The 14,155-nt window shown below is 36.1% G+C and overlaps 1 protein-coding gene across 1 annotated transcript in view; it reads right to left on the bottom strand.

Annotated features, from left to right (window-relative positions):
* LOC150103943 (locomotion-related protein Hikaru genki-like) overlaps positions 1-13,072 on the bottom strand; it is a 228,713-nt gene extending 215,641 nt beyond the window's left edge. Inside the window, exon 1 of the mRNA XM_090396630.1 lies at positions 13,008-13,072. The gene's annotated coding sequence lies outside the window, so the exon portion shown is untranslated. The remainder of the gene's footprint in view (positions 1-13,007) is intronic.
* Positions 13,073-14,155: the final 1,083 nt, after the last annotated feature.

Below are 14,155 nucleotides of genomic sequence, written 5' to 3' on the forward strand. Positions count from 1 at the left end.
GTAATTTTTTACTTAAAAGAAACATATGTGAAATAAATAGATTCAACCTGATGTTTTAAGTACTAGCATGTTCCTTTCAGTTGACTTCCTGCCAAGATTTAAACTGGACATTAAATAAAAAATAATAATAATAAAAGTCTGTTTTTAATTCCAAACGATTATGAAAATTTTCAAACGGTCAAGTTAATACAAGACTTCAAACGCAAACATCTGCACGTAATGCTTGACTCAGTGCGGTAACAATATGCGCATGCCTGTAACCATAGAAACACTCCTTTAAGAGCAATAACTCAAAAAGACTCCACGTTTCATTATATTTCCATAATTATTATTGAAAGGTAAACGTGCACGGAACTGGCTAACACGTTTCAAAACTTAAGTATGTTGCGGTAACTATAGAAACAGTAAAATAGCCTGAAAACTGCATGACAAATTACAGTACTGTATTAGTTTTTACTGATAAATTTTTGAGGCACTTTTTTTTTTTGCAATATATGTTGAGGTTTTAGAAAAATTGGTAAGAGCTCGTATACAAAACTGGGCACATTAAAATAGTATTATCTGTAAAGGTCAGCACAGATTTGTTAAGCGGCGGTCTTGTTTCAGTAACCTCGTTAACTTTTATGATAAAGTAACAAGAGTGGTTGATAAAGAAAATACATAAACTGTATTATTTATTTACTTATTTATTTATTTATTTTTGATTGGGTACCACATGATAAACTGATGTTTAAGCTGCAACCTATGGGTTTGGAAATTAAGTTGGTGAGTAGATTTGCAATTGATTGTCTGATAGATATCAAAGGGTTGTGCATGGAGGGGCAACATAGGGGATAAGGAAAGTTACAATTGGCTTGCATCCACGACTTTTCAACCTTTATATCAATGATATTGTCACTGAAATTGAAGATGTTCAGTTGTTTGAGGATGACGTGAAGCTGGGAAGGTTATTGATAGTAGTGCTGATGTAGTAGCGCTTCTGGAGGATATGAATAAGCTGCAAATGCGGGCAGATGACTAAGGGATGCCAGTTTAATGTTACTAAATGTAAGGTTTTGGATTTTCGGAACGACAGAGAGGATAGTGCATACTCTTTATGTGTGGAAGTATGCTGAAGGATGTTGAGGAACCACGGGATCTTGCAGTTATGGTGGATCGAAATTTGAAATTCAAAAGGCATATTGCAAAGGTGATTAAGATAATTCAGAGGATTACTGCAATATTAAGATGAACATTAATCAGCAGAGATAAAATGGTAGTGTCTCCACTGTATATAAGGCCCTGATCAGGCAGCATCTAGACTATTTTGCTCAAATCTGGTCACCAGGGTTTGGGGGAGATGAAGATACTTTGGAGAGGGTGTAGAGGCGGTTGACAAAAATGATTTCAGGACTGTGGAATGTTAGCTATAAGGAGGATAGAATGAGGTCATGTAATCTGCAGAGTTTGGCTGATAGAAGCCGAAGGGGGTGATATGATTGAGACGTTTAAGCTCTTGAAGGATATTTATCGGATGGATATGACACAGATTTTTCAGATTGTGAAATCTGAAAAAGGTAAGGGCGAGACGTAGAAGCCATCCTCAGAAATTGCTCTAGGAAGTGGTGAATAAGAGGGTGGGAAGGGTTGGAGAGTGGAATGCATTGCCTGAATATGTTGTGAATTCTAAGAGGTGTGAATAAATTTAAGCTTCAGGTTGTTATAGGCATGAAGATTTTCCGTAAGTGTGTGGACTTTTGTAATATATGTATACTTATTTCACATTGTCATGTAATGTGATGTATATTTCTCATGTAATTTATGCAATTATTAATGGTATAAACCTCTCTCTCTCTCTCTCTCTCTCTCTCTCTCTCTCTCTCTCTCTCTCTCTCTCTCTCTCTCTCTCTCTCTCACTCTCTCTCTCTGTCTGTCTGTCTCTCCCTCGAGGAGTCTTTGACTTCAGGAGAGTTGATGTAATAATAATAATAATAATAATAATAATAATAATAATAATAATAATAATAATAATATAAGACCTTGGCCAGAAATAATAAATCTATAATTACTACATATTTACGTTATTTTTTGGTAAATGTTTGGTCAGATCAAGCCATCAGAAGAAATGTTTTTGCAATGCTACAAGTGTTTTTGATGAGAATGATGTTTCCTCAAATACTAGGCAAGAAAGATCGTGCGTGCGTGTGTGTGTGTGTGTGTGTTGTAAAATAGAGGAGATAGATTATGACAGATTGGACTTCGATTTATTGGGAATAGAACTGGAGATAAAATTACTTGATATATTTAAATCGCAGCATGATTTTCAGGAACCTTTGAAAACATTGGGAAGAATGAAATGTTAGGAACATTAAAATAAACCAACACGGAGCCAATATCTAGGAAAACGAAATATATATTTTAAGGTATTGAAAGTTTTTCTGCTGATATATTTCGCAATATTGCAAAGCATCTCAGCAGTTTATGATATTCGGTGTGATCTTTTCTTGCTTCCTCTCCTAAACAAATCAAAATGAGATCGGTTTAGGATATCTTGTGATATACATAGAAGTTATCAGCTGTACAACCAACAGGCTGTGGGTTTCGAATGCTGCCGTGTGTATGGATGTATTTAGATTTTATTTAGATTTAGATTGTTTTTAGATGAGAGATTACTTTCATCGCGTGGTGTAACTCCACCTCCGCGCTTATTGGAGGGCTGAAGTGGCTTGAAAAAGCATAATATTAAAAATAGAGGTAAAATCATCATTCCCACTCGCGATACTAATGTACTATATGTTTACAAGTTTTCGTGTGGGTAAATCACATAAGAAAGTAAATCAATTTAATTAAAATATAAATTAAAAGACTAAAATTAAATCATCACATGTGGCATTTCTTGCTTAGAGATTTTTTTTTTTTTTGCCGGGGGGTAATCGTAATCAACTGCAATCCTTCTGCAGGGCTGTAAAGACCAATAACCCAAGATAGTTTCCTCACCCACCGTGTTTTAATAGCTGCAATTACTTGTTTAGCCCTCTAATTGGATTATTCCTATCTCTGGTTTAGAGTGTAGTAAAAGATATTTACATCCTATTAAGTTGTCAAGTAGTTTACGCTTTTCGTTGATGTAGACATTTTGTTGTTCGAAAAACTACTCTTTTATAACTTATCTGCGGATGTGTTAATTACGTCCTGTTTATTATTAAAAAAAAAAAAAAGAAAGAAAGAAAAGAAACGAGAACCACACCCTGTGTAGCAAATTCTGAATCTAAAAACACACCCAGTTCTAATAACATCTTTGGCTTTATTGTTGTGTAATCATCTTCGACTAACCAACTTCCATTACGTAGTAAATATTCTAAATTGGATTTAAATTTTTCATCATTTTTGTTTCGAACAGATAACAGTCAGAAGCCGAAAATAGGAGCAATTATTGTATAATTAATCACACCTGTATTCCGCTGTTTCGAGTGAATATTTAATAGAAAGAAGAGCAATGTCACCCACTCTCACTCGGCAGTTAAAAGATCCAGCTGTTGGTTTTATGGCACATAGCTGAGTCGTAAACAACCTGCTAGGCAATCGATATTCCATGTACTACAGCCACCGCAAATCTCTTTTATAGTGCTGCCCTCTAACGGCACCCCTGACTAATTTTGTTATTCATTCTGCTCATATTGGGATGAAAGCAGATGAAAAATGTGGAAACAAACAAATTGAAATTTGAAAATTTTGTGCTAATCGGTTAATCGGATATATTATGACTACCATAAAACTGTGGGAAAAGGCAGACTGTAGCAAGAGTGCGATGTAAAAAAAAAAAAAACATTTGAAAGAAACTCCTGTATAAGAAATTATACAAATTAGTCAAATGGACAATATAATATGCCTGTTATAATCAAGGAGTATACTACTAAAATCATTTTGAAGTAATGTCTACTCATGTTCTTATATCAATCCCATCAGACAGAACGTTGCAAAGACATTCACAAACAGTCACCTCACTGGGTTCTATGCACGGACCAACTAGGAGAGAAAGAAGAACGACGTTTCAAAATATTCTAAACAAAGTCAACATGCATATAAGATTATAGATGCTGAGCTCCTTTTTAATGAGTAGTCATCTTAGTGTTAACTTCGCAAGAACAGATGCATGTGTTTTCTAGCATTCGTTGGTTCAGACAGCAGTCTCCAAATTTCAAGTAACGATGTGTTTTTTTGTTTTTGTTTTTTTCAGTATATCATGGTTCTTTATTACAAGTATGTCAAAACACCAGCTTGACTAAGTATTCTTCAGTAATGAAAATAAAGGAACACATAACACATAATGACAATAAATATATATATATATATATATATATATATATATATATATATATATATATATATATATATATATATATATATATATATATATATATATATATATATATATATATATATATATATATATATATATATATATATATATATATATATATATAGAAAGTATTTTACCTTAGGAGGATCTGGCTATAATAATTGTATCATCGACATATAGAGCGGTGATAGCTGGGGACAGGTTGGAGAGATCTGCCATGTATATGGAGAAGAGTAGGGGAGATAGTAGAGAGCCTTGAGGGACTCCGGCCGTGATTCTCCTCTCTGTGGATCTGATCCCGTTGAGTTTTATTTTAAATTTTGTGTTATTTAGATATGATTTGATAAGTAGAACTAGTGGCAATGGAATACCAACTTCGTGTAGTTTAAAAATTAGTCCATGATGCCACTCTATCAAATGCCTGAGTGATGTCTAAGAAAACTGCGCCAGAGTGTTGGTGGCATTCATACCCTTGGGTTATATGTTCGATAGCTCTGTAAATTTGTAGCGTTGTGGAGTGATATTTCCTAAAGCCGAATTGTTCATCTTGAATTATATGGTTGATATCTGTTGCCTCTTGAAGCCGTGTGAGAATAGCACGTTCGGCTATCTTACCTATGCATGAAAGAAGGCTGATTGGTCTGTAATTTTCAGGAAACTGTGTATTTTTTCCCGGTTTGGGAATTAGGAAAACGTCGGCAATTTTCCATCGTTGTGGGAAATAATTTAGCCGGAGCATCGACGGCATTAATGATGGCTACTAGATGCATAACCCCTTTGCGGGGAAGTAACTTGAGTACCTTGTTTGTTATTCCATCTGGACCAGGAGCCATTTTGTTATTTAGTTTTCTTAAAATCTCATATACTTCTGTTGGTGACACGGATTTGTTACTGGATTGGATTGAGGCATTTTGAGTTATTTTACACACTTGGGTGTGAATTTTACTTATGAAATTTATATCTGTATTGATATAATTGGGGCTGCATTGTTTTTCTAAATTGTCAGCAAATGCTTCAGCTTTTTCCTCGTCGTTGTAGACAACATTAGATTCACCTTGGATTGGAGGAAATGTAAAACGCTTTGAAGGAGTGATTTCATCATTTTCCATATTGATTGATCCTCTGTGTTTAATTGGAGAATTTTGTTATTTCAGAGTTGGTTACGGTGGTCCTTTAGGGCATATCGAACCTGGTTTGTTGCTCTATTCACTGCATGTTTATCCGCTGGGTCCATTGTTCTCTGATATTGTCTTCTTAATCTGTTTTTCTCTTGGATAAGACGTTTTATGTCCTCTGGAAGTTTATTTGATAATGTACATTTGGTTATCGAAATTCCACGTTGTTTACACATTTCTATTAGGGAACCTAGTATTAATTTAATTTTTGGTGTTTCAACTATTTTCTATTTTTTTTTTTTTTTTTACTATACTGTTAAAAATATGAAATTTTAAATTAATTAATATAAATATATAAAAATGCTTTCATTTTATATTATTTTAATTTTCTATGAATTTTCTGTTAACTAAAGAAGGGTTTTCTTAATTGAACACCGGTTGTGACACATGAAATATCCTCTTTAGTTGTCTAAGCTACGCACAAATAGATTTATCCGTTTCCCAAGACACTAATATAAAATTGATTAGTTTTCTAGAAGAGTGAAATGCTGTGTGGGGACCCCATATATCTTATAGCGAAAGATTCATTTAATGTCATTATTCATTCAAATTTATCGACTAAAAGGATTTCGCTTCCATTGTACCTTATATATCTCGGAAGTAAGTGACACATTAAACAGATAGCCCTGTCTTAGCAGACAGCTTGAAAGATATCTGAAATGCTGGCGTATTTACTTAGACACGGTTCGTCGCTGCCCTTCGACGAACTCTTTTTATTGTGTCTTGGCGAAGTGCACCTGGGGTTCCAGTTAAGTCGAAAAACATTTTTATAGCAAGAATTGTATATTCTTGACGACCATGAAATCGAAAACGTAGTGAGAACGAGAGAAGAATGGCGGCAGTTGGTAACTGGTCACCAAATACGGAAAATAGCCTGTACGCGATCAAGAAGAAAGTGGGCAAGAGTAAAATATGATGTAATCTAAAATTCCCTATTACGAAATCCCTAGACAAGCACACGGGTAATAGGGTAGATGCGTGATTTAGAAGAAGACAGAACTGAAACGAATAACCCACTCTAAAAAAAAAAAAAAAACCGTCCAATTTGGTTGAATTTTCCAAAATGGCTGACGTTAGACTAAACTTGCTTGTTGGTAAAATATTCTGTGCATATAATAAAACCATATTTTGAATTGATTTTATTGAAATTTGTGATATAAAATCGAAGTATTGCTGATTCAATATATACATATATATTAAAGATACCAAGCAATTTTATAAACTTGGTTTTAATCCTTTTTCCCAAGTAAACAAACAAGAAGGTAAGTGAAATTTGCGCCTGAAGTATTTTCAGGTCTGAGGCAACTCGTGGTAAAGGTGGAATAGGCTCTGATCACTTTCCTTAGTATCTCCCATAATGCATAGCATTATGATGTTTTGCATTATAATCTCCCATAATGCATAGCCTGATTCATCTCCTTGCGGATATGACTGACGCTATGCATTAAGGAAAGAGCCACTACCCAGACCGGTTTCGACCTTTATTGAGGTTTCGTTAGTGAGAGCCAGATCCTGAGATGCCAAGGTTGAAGTAATGTAGACCTTATAAATTTTACCTATACAAGTTGTCACAAGGTGTTTTGACCTTATACACGAATTAGGATTAAGAATTGATTAGATAAGAATTGATTAAGATAGGATTGGGAAATAGGATTAAAACCAAGTTGATAAAATTGCTTGGTATCTTTAACACATAGTATACCCAAGGTAAAAAAGCTTTCTATATCGTTCTCTCATCCTGACATTTTTATTTAACAACACGGTAGTTTGTCTATATAATTCTACACAGTGCATGAATGAAAGAAGTCTGTAGTTTTTTTTTAATGTTGCATTTGAATTGGAAGTATGTAAATTTGAATTTAAAAAAGGTATCGTAGACAGGTATTATAACCACTTTAGTGAACATTTCTATATGCACAGTATGGAAAGAAAGTCATAAAGCAACATATAAGTATCTCCTGTTCACTAACTATTCTATTTCTAGAAAATTGTTGATGCGAGATGCCTTCAAGTGAGTACTAAAGATATTTAAATCATCCTGGAAGTGAGCTTCCGACTTTCTCATGACTGCGAAGGATAATGCAGACATGAAAGTGCAGGCCACAACGTGAACCATTAGACTGTAATTATAGATCAAGAGGACTTCACTTAAAGTATTTCTCTGATTAATGATCTGTCTCGGGCAGACTTTGACGTTCGGAGACCAACACGCGTTCTCACGCACTCTCAATCAGTCAGCCTTCCTTTTAAAGACAGAAAGAGTTAATACGGATGGAAGAAGATGCAAATTGCCCAATTTGCTTCTTTCTCTTTGAGCAATTTGTTTTCAGACAACGAAGTTTTTCGAGCTTAAAAAAACTGCCTTTATTGACTGCAGTGCACCTGAGCAGCCTTGAGTGGTGGATATGAAAAACTGAATATTAAAAACATCTGGGCGAAATTGAACCCCAACAGTAGCAGTTTCCCCAGCGTTGATTCATTATATAACACGGTCTGAACTGATGTTAGAATATTCAGGGTTATGAGCGTCTAAAAGTGCAATTGTAAGGTACTAGCATATTCGCTATCGCCTACAGGAGAGTAACTTCATCTGAATTAATAGATATCAGGAAATAAATAAAAATAAAATCATAAAATATTTTTAATTTAAATAATTAATTAATTATTTATTTACATTTACAAATATTTTGTTAATTATTTTATTTTTATTTAAATTTATTTCTTCATGTATATTAGCACAAATGAAGTGCTCTCCTGCAACCGATGCAGCTACATCACGAGCTTTCAAATTAATTGTTGTTCTCTGTTTTATTTATTTTTTTTGTTCTCTTCCTGTATTGTAAGTTTCTATAAAACATAGCCGACAATTCAACAAATCAATAATTACAATTATAATATCTTCCACTTACGTCTCTATTTTTAAATTAATGATAAATATTTAATGGTTTTGAATATTTTTAAATGATTAAAAACATTTTAAATAATTGTTATATTTAATTAAAGTATATAGTTTTAAATAAAATTTACATTATTATTTCTAAGAGAAATAAAATAATACAATAATTTCTATACTAAATTACTGTATAAAATCATATAAAACCATTCAGACTCGCATCTATTTCATACCGCCAAATAAATACTGTAATCGTGTATGTATAGAAATTAATGTAATGCTATCACTTCCAATGTGCTGCTCGGTAATGTTTTCGATGTCGATTCTTAGAAAACTTATATTGGTTTTATTGACAATTGACATTTATGTCTTTAGGGGTGAAGCAAGATGCTTTTCATATTCCCCGCTATCTGTTGTTGTTACAGTGAGGGCAAAATTTATGAGCAGTTTGCTCGCCTTAATGGGCACGGAGATTATGAGACTATAGGAGGCTAATATAGCTTTTGGTCTTCTATGTTTGAATATGTCCGTTGCCTCGCATGCTGCAGCTTGCTGAACCAAATCGTTGGGGTGTGTGGACGTCTTTAGGAAAAACTTGGATGCTAAGGACTGTAGAAAAGAGAAAATATAGGGAATATTTGTATCTCTATGAAGTTGATTGTTTCTAACATACCACGGGGCGTTCAGAATCATTCTCAAACACTTGTTCTGCACTCGTTGTATCTTGATAATGTTAGTATTAGAGGTGTGGCTCCAGGCTGGAGAGGCATAGGTGATTATAGGACGAATCGTCATCTGGTATAGCTGCAATTTAATTCTGTTGCTGAGCTTGCTATTTCTAGTTACTAGCGGATAGATCTGAGCTATGGCTTTAGATGCCTTTGGGGACGTAGACTTGATCTGTTTGGTTGAAAGATAGCTTTTTGTCAAGAATTACGCCCAGGTAATTTGTTTCTGTCTGCCAGGGAATTTTAGTATTGAATAGTAACACATCTCCTGCAGGAGACATTGGCCTTTTTGAGAAAAGAACGGCTGAGCTTTTCTGGGGGGATGACTTCCAATCTCCATTCGGAGAACCAACCCTCCAGCTTTAGAAGGTTTTCTTGAAGTTTTCTGTTAATGAAATGGGGTCGGAGAGATCTGGTTAGTATTGCCGTATCGTCCACATAGGGCCAAAATGGAAGTCATCGGATTGTGCGGGATGTCTGACATGTATATATAGAACAGCAATGGAGCCAGTAGAGATCCCTGCGGCATTCCAACAAAGATGTGGCGCTGGGAGGATGTGGAACCGTTGATTTTTACTTGCATTGATCTATTCTGAAGATATGAATGGATTAAATGAACCATACTTAGTGAGGTACCGGCAGAGATAAGTTTGTGTAGGAGTCCAAAATGCCAGATTTTGTCAAATGCTTTGGATAAGTCTAGGAAAACAGCTCCTCTGCACTGGCGCCAGTTGTAGCTGGTGGTGATGTATTCCATAATTCTGTGGATCTGCTGGGTAGTACTATGGTGTTACCTAAAACCAAACTGTTCTTTAGGTAGGATGTTTAGGTTATTTACTGAGGTTTGGAGTCGTGAGAGGATGACTTTCTCCGCAATATTACCCAGATTGGAGATGAGACTTATTGGACGAAAATTTTGCGGTAGATGTGGAAAATGGCTGATGTGATTCCTATATATAAGCCAGGCAAACATATCAGCCAGTTTCCAGTTGGAAGGAAAACAGTGAATAAAATTTTAAGTTTTTAAATTTTAATTTTAAGTTTTTTAATAATATCATATAATTCAATAGGCGATGCAGATGCAATATGGTCAGCACTGGTATCTGGGAGATTTAATGCATGCCTCACCTGTCTGTGGATTTTGTACAAGTGATTGAAATCCAAGTTGTTATAAGAAGGTTTGCACTGCTCCTCTAGATTATTTAGTATGACTTCTATCTTATCTGCATCTGTGTGGACTAGGCCCTGGCTTGAGATTATGGGGAGAGGGATCTGATTTTATTTTTGATGTTTCTCAGTAACCCCCAGATACAGTGATCAATAGGTGAGATAGAGGTTAACTTTTTATCCCAAACTTGGTTTCTATTAAGCACTGTTTTGTACTGAGGAGCGCGAGTGTTACGAAATCTCTTCCTAGCTCTGTTCTTCTCTCTGATCAGGTCCATAATATCCTCAGGCAAACGACCAGGCTTGGGAACAGGTTTGTGGAACGTTGCAACCGTTATAGCGGACTTAATCTGTTGGGTGAGGCTAGTCACTGCAGATTCCACATCTTCTGGTGGGCATATGTGAGTGACAGGTCCAATTTGATCCCTAAGTCCTTTAGACAATCTCTCCCACGATATGCCTGAATGAAAGGGAGGAGACAGCATTCTTGTTCTCCCAATTGCAGTAGAATTGGGTTGGGATCCGACGACAGCTCGTTTAGTGATTTAAGGCTATACTGTAGTTTAATGTCTTGCAGGATAGCTATATCCAGGATGTCAGCAGTGTCAGACGTACTGAGATGAGTTGGTTCGGCAGGTCCAGCCACAACAGCATAGTTTGATCCAGTGTAGCCTGGAAAGAATGCGACCATTTTTATTGGTAGATTTATTGTTCCAAGCAGGATGTTTTGCATTGAAGTCTCCAGCGATGACGATCGGTCCTTTTACTTCAAGGATGGCATCGAGATCTGAAGTAAATAATGTCTTTAATGGAGGGTTGTAAGCAGGAAAAAATTTAAGGTTTCCAATTGAGTTTGTGAGGACATTAATTCCTGTGATTTCGAGGTTGGTGGTTGTAGGGTTGGTTATTGAATGAGGATTGATATAATTTTTGATAAGGGTGGCTGTACCTCCACTTCTACACCCAAGTCTGTCGTTTCTGTAAATCTGATACCCTCTGATTTGTAGGGTGTCAGGAGGCCTCAGGTGAGTTTCATTGATTAGAAATATATCTGGGTTGTATCTATTATTGCATTCGTGGATTTCTAACAGTTTATGTTTGATACCGTTGGCATCCCAAGCAATAATCCTAAGAGAATCTGGGGCGATTTTTTTCTATGCATCAGAGAGTGTGCAGATAATATGGATTGGGTTTGCTGTAAGAATCTTTTTGTAGCACTTAGTGATGGATTTGAGTTGCTGAAATTCTGCAGCATGTTTGCAAAAGAAGAGGTGATAATAGCTGATAGATTTGAATGTGGATTAGTCAAGTTCTGGGTTTGTACTATCTGTTTTGAGCGAGCCACATCAGCATATGTTCTCGCTTGATGTTGAAGATTCATTTTCTTAAGGGGCTCAGTTAATGATGGGCGAGCACCTGTTGTCATGTTCTCACTCCTGGAGGACTGAGGAGCCTGAGCTTCAGGAACTCTCGCACTAGATGACGAGGTAGAGTGATTATTTGGATCGTTCCATCTGTTTTTGGAGGTGATGTATACACCCTCTATCATTAGCAGGGTGAGTACCCCCACAATTAGCGCACTTATCCTGAGTGGACTTTGGCTTGGTGCAGGTATTTGTGGGGTGATTCTCACCACAATTTAGGCATCTGAACTGAGTTTTGCATAGTTTCTGGGCATGGCGATATTTTTGGCATCTGTGGCACTTCCCAGAAGATGCTTTCTTTCTCAATGGTTCTGAGGTGATTTTGAGTCCACAGATTGATTTTAGATTGTATATGTCTTTGAAAATATTATGAATTTCTACTAAGACTAAAGGCATAGGTGTCTTATTTGATCTAAACATTCTAGTGACCTCTATGGAAGGTAGATCTAGTAAGTTGAGGTCAGTAACTATTTCATCCGTGTCAATATCCTCGAGACTCCTCGTAGGACCACTTTCAGATTTTTTTCGGAAGCAAGTGAAAATGTGTGATATTGAGTTCCTCTTGCGTCCAGTTCCTTTGTAAGATTTCTATAATCAGCCATCTTGGCGGGCTGAATGTTTATGCCCTCGTCTATATTTTTAGCAGATCTATAACTTATTTGTAAGTTAGCCATGATGGTTCTTAATGTTGTCCATCTCTGCTTTTCCCTTAGGATAATCGGTGGCATCTTTTCATTGGGGGAAGCAGAGGGATCTGATATGGAAGCGTCCTCATCCATACCAACATCATTTGTTGGCTCAGCAGCAAGAGTTTATCTCTTCTTACGAGCGTGGATCTCCTTGATCAGAAGGATTAGAGGTAGAGACAACTAGATTGAGTTTTTCCTCCATTTGAGGAGAGTCTTCATTTTCCTCAACGTCGACTTCGTGAGAAGAATATAGATTTAAGTAGCCGGGCAATCCCGTTCAAATTTCTTGAGAAGCTTTTTAATAAAAGTGAGTGCTAGCCCTTTGTCGAGCGACTCGATAATGATGACGAGGTCGATCATGCTAGTAGGTTATGTCAGCTGGAACTTCTTTTGGAGTTTATCAATAAGTACAAAAGACGGCTCTTTATCGAGCAAATCAGCGATTACATCTAGAGCAGGCACGCTCGTATCGATTTATTTGCGTATGAGCGCTATTAGAAATCTCGCAGGTCTAAAGACCTGCCAGCAGAAATTTTGTAGAACATCAAATCAAAGTCTTACCTTGATATTTCACGAAATGAAGAACGCTTACCTCTATATATCATATATCCAAATATGATACATCATACATCATACAGAAATCCAAAAATCACGATGCTGCATAACTGCGTACTCCAATTCAATCCAGAAACGACTACCTTAAAAAAAAAAAATAATAAATAATAATAATAATAATAAATAAAAAAAATATATATATATATTGGTTTTATTGAAGAAATAAAATTATTTCTAATTAATATAAATTAGAAAGTAAATGGTGTTTTTTTTTCATTTTATATTTTATATTTTACATTTCATGAGATAAGTCACTAAACACTAGATTAGAAAAAAACACCATTTAGTTTCTAACATGATGATAATACTAGAAGTACTAACACTAGAAGTACTTTCTAACATGATATTAATATAAAACTATCTTTCTAGATTACGAGATTACGAGAGACGAGTAACGAACGATTGTACAACTTGGGCGTTCCAGTAGGTTCTTATTTACAGATATTTTCAGAGGTATACCGTGTTTCTCACATTGCACTGGCTCCGACCCAACTTGAATCCTACATTCTCCCCCTCTAGATGAAAAATGCATGAGATCTGATGGCTGTGTAGGCCACACTGCCATGAGGACCAGTGGTGGATATTTGTTTTTTTAAGGAGGTAGGAACTTTGAGTTGAGGCCAAGTGAATACACGATTTTCCACCATTACTTATTGCGTTTTTTCAAATCTCTCGGTCTTGCTGGCAGAACTTCGGGACTGCAGGATTTTCTCTACAGGTAGATTTGATTTGATCTACGGGATTTGATCTACGATTTGATTATCTTTTGATTTGATCTACGGGATATCACAGGTGGGTTCTCGAATCCTCAACATTAGTTGCGACTTAACATCTGGCTGGCTCTGAGTCTACTGAAAAACTATTGAAAAAAACTTTAACTAGAGTGGCCAGTATTCCTGAACTTCTACTCCATATCAAGAGACGACGAGGAGAGTAAAGACATCCCCCCCCTCCAGTGGTGGAGAAGTTGGACTTGGTGGTCTCTGCTCTCACAGATTGTGGCGAAATTCATGTGCGTAAGAAGCGCAAAAAACAACGCCTTCAGAAGTGCAAAGAGACGACGGGATGGAAATGATAATCCCATCTTCCCCCTCTAACTTTACTAAAGATAAAGTACCTCCGATT

The sequence above is a fragment of the Typopeltis vanoorti genome, chromosome 8 (assembly GCF_054136105.1).
Source record: "Typopeltis vanoorti isolate ZY-2024b chromosome 8, IOZ_Tvanoo_1.0, whole genome shotgun sequence".
NCBI lineage: Eukaryota > Metazoa > Arthropoda > Arachnida > Uropygi > Thelyphonidae > Typopeltis > Typopeltis vanoorti.